This window comes from Drosophila elegans, unplaced genomic scaffold (genome assembly GCF_018152505.1).
Source record: "Drosophila elegans isolate 14027-0461.03 unplaced genomic scaffold, ASM1815250v1 contig_476, whole genome shotgun sequence".
Taxonomy (NCBI): domain Eukaryota; kingdom Metazoa; phylum Arthropoda; class Insecta; order Diptera; family Drosophilidae; genus Drosophila; species Drosophila elegans.
This window is the reverse complement of record NW_024545863.1, coordinates 5216817-5222816: the sequence shown is the minus strand read 5'-3', so window position 1 is coordinate 5222816 and position 6000 is coordinate 5216817. Positions and strand designations below refer to the sequence as shown.

The window sequence follows — 6000 nt, the reverse complement described above, 5'->3', positions numbered from 1 at the left end:
GGCTCTCCTCGGGTGTTGGCCAATCGCAGAAGACAGGGCCAAAAAGCCCGCTTGACCAACAACAAGAAGCCGCGTACTTTGGGCCGCGTTTTTTGGTAGGAAATTCTGGTTTCTTTGTGCGACCGAAAGGGAGGGAGATAGAGCGCGGCTGGCAAAGGCAAAAATTCGCAAAGACAAAAAGCGGCTGCGAAGTCGGCGTCTTGAGAATCTGCCGCTTAACCCATTGAGGGCAGCGGTAATTAAAAGGGCTTACAAGTAAACAATGTAAAAAAATAAACTATCCGTTATATTCAATCAAATCAATTTAATAAGTTTCTGTTTGTCTAAAGTTTTAAAATGTGTATTAAGAATTAATATTTTCTTAACATCCGATCATCCAAAAAGTTGAATTAGATCAGAAACGAAGAAACACAATTTTCTTGTAATATTGTATACTGTTTTTCTACAGCTAAATTAAATCTTAAAAATGTATTTTAAGTATTGTTATTTTCCTAAGCACAACATTTTGTAAAGCCCCAGAAACGTACATGTTAACCATAAATGGTAAGGAATATCATCTAAAAAAACACATTTTGTAAATTAATTTAAAAACCATTGAAGAAAGAGTTTTTACCTAAGCTTCTTCGATTTCCATTCACAGATTCAAGAGCGATTTGTAGTGGGTTAAAATGAAGCGAACCGCTTACAATTTATGCCGCAAACGCGAACTGCGAGCTGCGACGTCGACGGCGAAACTTGGCTTTCATTACAGCAAAAAGATCGCGAATTCTGCCGGGCCCAGAATCTGGCAGAGCAGTCGCCAGCGGCAGTGGAACCTCATGATGAAGTTCATTAGCGACGGCGGCAGAAGAAATTCAGAACGAGGGTATAAAAGAACCCGGCCCCACTGACCATTGCAGCAAAAACTCTCCCGATTCGGTTACGCGTGCGCCGACTTAAGAAGCGCCCCTAAAAAAGTTATATCCTGGCGGCAGGATTAAGCGGGAAAGTGAAAAAGTGTGACACAGAAATTCCAGTGCCCACAAACAAAGTGCTAACGACAAATTTAAGCTCTCGAAAAAGGCAAGAATAATTCCATAAAAAAAGTGGTGAGTGTAGAAAAAAAAGATCCAAAATCCAAACTATTCCCCTAAAATATACGATAATCCATAATATCTCTGAGAGATATACAACAAACTTTTTTTTGTTAATCCGCTAATAAACTTGATTTAAACCTGAAATATACGTCAACCTTTAACAAAGTTATGAGCAATAAAGTACAAAAATATGCATAAATAAAATCAATTAAATAAATAAAATACAAAACAATAAATTGTAATTATTTGAACATTGTTTTGCAAGTTCAAGGGCCGGCAATTTTATTTCATTTGCTTGCCCACTCAAAACCTGAAAATAAACCAGACAAATTGGAGTTCTATGAACTCCAAGTGAGAACCTCTTTTTCGGCTGGCATTTATCTATTTTTATGTGGTCCAAACCTCCATCAAACCAAATGACCAACCATCTCGAAAAAGGACGGATGCGAAACCTCAGAAAATGGCAAACAATTGAGGGCAGCGCGGCTTTTAGGGTGAAATTTCAGCACACGCATTCAAAACTGAAGGTCGTTCAGCCATTTCCCCTGCAGCCGCCTTAAATGTAACAATGTAAAGTTTAATTGACACCATTGTTCGGGCAACACTTTTTGCTCCATTTAACAGCCCATAGATTGCCGCCGAACGCGTTGACAGCGAAAACTGAAAAAAATCGAGGGGCAAGCCGGGTAAAAATGTGGAAAAGATAACGAGCTTAGTGGAGGCGGGGAACCAATACTCCTCCCGTCTGAGCCATGTCAGTGAGCAAGTCCATCAGTCACTCAGTCCCGGTGCGACACTTCTAAATACACTACGAAAAATTAGATTTCAAATAAGTCAAAAATGTGATTAGGTTTACCCCAATCAGGCCCAAACAAACATTGTAGCGATTTATTCAGATATAAGTTGGTGTCTACAACCATCAAAGTATTTTCAGAGCATACTTGTTTATTAAAGAAATATTTTGTATCAAACTGCCGTTAAAAAAAATTAAGAAAATAAGTATTTGGTTTCCAATAAAATAAAGAAAAAGTATTAATACATATTTAAAGTGCTCAGTTGATTTATTAACTATAATCGTTTTGTTATAAGTCTTTAAATACAAAGTATGTCTATCATAATAAAATGTCCTTGGCGTCCAAACTGGAATTTAAGCTATAAAATGTATACTTATATTTGATTATAAAATGATAGAACTAAAAAATCAAGAGGTTGGCTCTACAGATATTTTTCTGCATTTCTTTTCGTGCATAAAAAGAATAAGAACAGTAGCAACCATCGTTGACCAGTCATCAATTCCAGGCACGTTGTTCAAATTATTATTATGCGCAAAGTCGCAAAAGGATCTCTCTACCCAGTTCCACTCGGAGTAGTTACTGCCTTTGGCCTGCCACTCGAGCAGACAATCAAGAAATTTAAATTTGATTCGTTGCGCAAACTGCCCAACATCAACAGCAACAGAAAATACTAGCCAGAGCGCACTCAAGTGTCAAATGTAAGGAAAGATAAAGAGAAAAAAAAGAGAAAAGCTCACACACTTGCATTACATTTCAATCGAAGGACGTTTTCCCTCTGCATTTCAACTTGACTTCTAGTCCGTGCTTTTTGCTTTCGGCCTTTAATGTCCACTTTGTCAATTTGCTTGGCATTCTGCTTTAGTTTTGCATAGATTATCATAAATTAAATTGTTTGTCGTTTGACATCACTGACAACCGGGCGATTTATGTGTGGGCGTGGTCGTGGTCAAAACCCGACGATTCAATTCATCTAAGTCAAGTCCAAATAGATTAAATTATTTAAATAATTAATTATTAATATATGAACCGAAAAACTACGTCAGTTTAACCCTCGAACCAGACTATAATCACACTTTCTAAAGCTTTTGGTTTGGTCCAAACATCTGCAAAGATTTGAATCTCAGTGAGGAGACCCAAAAATGCTGAGAAAATTTGTTAATTTAAATTCCATACATTAGCCCGGCGACAAATATACATATTAATAATATTTGCGAACGGCAAACCGAGGAGGAATCCGAAAAAAGAGCGTAAGAAAAGTGAAATGATATCGTTTGCCGGTCATTATGCATTCCGATGGCTATCTGCCCAGTTCACTTGCTCAGTGAAATTATGCTAATTTTATGTGTCAATTATCTGCCAATAAGCACGATGGGGGCTGAGATACTTTTTGGGTTACTCGGCCAAATGGGGACGAACCCTGAAGTGGCCGCTGCTCATGTGTAAACATGATTTGTGCCAGTCAAGAGGTCAGGTTCTTTTATTTTTCTGGGTCTCTGGCCCAACGAATTTGCATATTTTGTTTGCTTTATGCAAATGAACAGGAGTCTCCTCAACAAAATTTTAAACCAGAAACTTACAATAGGAGCCAGGCAATTAAATAAGACGATAAAATGCATTGTGTGATTTTTAAGACATTGACCGAGTTCGAACGGGGTGATATCATAGCTGGAGATACATTTAGCTATGGAACGGAATATTTGCCCAAAGTGTCGAATTTCGCACATTGTTTATTTGCCGCCAACGTAAGACTTTCTCTGCCCCAAGGCAAAAACATAATTTGACTGGCTCATGATGCAATTTCAATTAGAATCAAACGAAGCGTACGAGAAGGCAAATAAACAAATAACAAAAAAAATAACATACCAGCATAAAAGTAAGCAAAGCAAATTGCTCAACACAAACGTAAAACCAGTAAGACAAACAGACAAAACGCTCGAATTAAGCAACAATTCAACTTCAACTTGAAATCCAAAAGCGAAGCACGCGATTCCCTCAATGATATAATCGATTAGATGAAGCCATTATCATCAAACACACACGCCAACAGGTGTACACTGAAAAAAAAGTTAGGTTCTAAATTATAACTTCTTAATATAATTAGACAATTTATGAAATTTTTTAAAAATAAAATTTGTAAAAACAGTTTGAACCATCGTATTGTTTGTGGGGGCAAGCAATCAAACATATTTTTATACAGCAACATGGAGTAAATTCGTCCTATTATATAACAAATTATTATAGAAAAAAAAATATATTTATGTAAAAAAACAATATTACGTTTCTTAAATAGTTTGCAGAAGGCAAGCCCCTACGTCATCTTTTCAGATAATTTTTTGTAAAGTGCATATCGCATTGTGGTTTCATTGAATTTAAGATATTCTAGCATTGAAACATTTAACTTAAGGCAATTATGGCTTGAGCGAACTTAAATTAGCCAATGATATTCTATTTTCTTCTGTGCACAAATGTATCTCTTAAACCGGTATGTGTGTAAGCACTTTGTTAATGGGCGAAAGTCAAGAGATCGTTCGGCGAAGATTGAAAGAAACTTCTGGTCATGTAATTCTCAGACCATTTCTTCCCCCATGAATCAGCATTTCCAGTAACCAGGAGAAATCAAAATAAAAGACAATCGGTATAAAAAGTGTTACACTTAAATCTGCTTTGTGGCTTCAAGAGCTTCGAGTGCTGAGTAGACAAGCCACTATGCCGGGCTATTTACAGAGCAACAGCTTCGGGGCCCAAGAACTTATGCAACCAGCGACGGGCAAATCTGCCAGGCAAATTACCATAAAATTTACATAAAAGCTTCCGTGTAAAATTTATTTAAAACAAATAAAAAGTTACAACGGCAAAAAGGTAAACAAAATGCACAAAATCCTGTGGACACTACATCTTCGGCTAGGCGGAAGCCCACAGAGGTTGTCTTGTCGGCCAGGGCCATAAACATAAACATAAACTGCCGGCCCGTCCAGCAGTAGACAACAATTGGCAACAGGTGTAGGCCAGGCCAAGACAAACCTTCGGCCAGGTCTTGGCCTTAGTCGCAGTTTTGCCCATGTTCTTGAGCCCTTATCTTGTACAGTCGAACTTGGCTAATACGAATAAAAAAGTTGTAGTTTACTGGGCATTACTTACAATAAAGCTTTTTAATTTTATAATTCCTCTTTATCATGGAAAACTAAAGATACATAGGTGTTCTAATTCATAAACCCACATTTAGTTCACCATAAGGGCGGGGAAAAGAGGTTCAAAAGTTAAAAAGTCATAAAAAAAAGAATACTTTTGTTAATTCAATTGCAGAATTTGATTTAAAATATTTAAAATATATATTATTACTTTTAAGTATGGTTCTGAACTCGCTTTAAGGAATCTCTACTGTAACAGAACCGATTTGACAGCACAAAGGACCTAACTGAAGGGAGGGACAAGTGTGAAGCCATGAACGGGACACGTGGCCCCCTATTCGAAAACGGGTCTTAACTTGGCTTTGACAATTTGGGTTGCCCCCGGAGAAGTCGGAAACGGTTCTGGGTCCCCATTTCCAGGTTGTCCAGGCTATCCCATATACCCATCCCATATTCCAACCCATCCTGTTTGTTGCGTTCCTTGTGTCCAAGAGTTGTTGCTCAAGCCGTTGGCTTTTGTCTGTCAATTTCTGTGTTATTGTGGGGCGCTGGTGAGGTGAGGTTACTACGTGCAGGGTCCCCTTTTCCAAATGCCTCTCAAGGCTTGTCATTGTGCAAATTTACAGTTTTCCGCCAGTGGTCGAGTGGCTCCGCTCGGGGGAAATCTACGAAATTGTGTGGCATCAAATGCGACACTAAAAAGACAAACACGTTTTCTATTGAGCCGAGAAATTCCCGGTGGAGTCGGACTCAAAATTAGCCGAATGAAAAGGTTCAAAGCTGGCTAAAATGGGCTCCCTATCTTGAATTGGTCAGAGGCTACCGTTGGCCATGTGTGGCCGAAATAAAGCGAGGAGGAAATTAAGTAATTATGCACTTGACTGGTCGTTTTTACAACTGCCCAGGAGGCAATGTGCCGGCGTGCCAGGCATTCCATTTTTGCTGGCCTAGTACACTGACAAAAAATTAAGTTTTAAGTCATGAAAGTGCTCTTAGATTAGC

At 38.4% G+C, this 6000-nt stretch overlaps 1 protein-coding gene across 1 annotated transcript in view; it reads left to right on the top strand.

Moving 5' to 3' along the window:
• Positions 1-928: 928 nt before the first annotated feature.
• The window catches only part of LOC108140374 (serine-rich adhesin for platelets), a 51164-nt gene continuing 46092 nt past the window's right edge, over positions 929-6000 (top strand). The window contains exon 1 of the mRNA XM_041709201.1: positions 929-1088. The gene's annotated coding sequence lies outside the window, so the exon portion shown is untranslated. The remainder of the gene's footprint in view (positions 1089-6000) is intronic.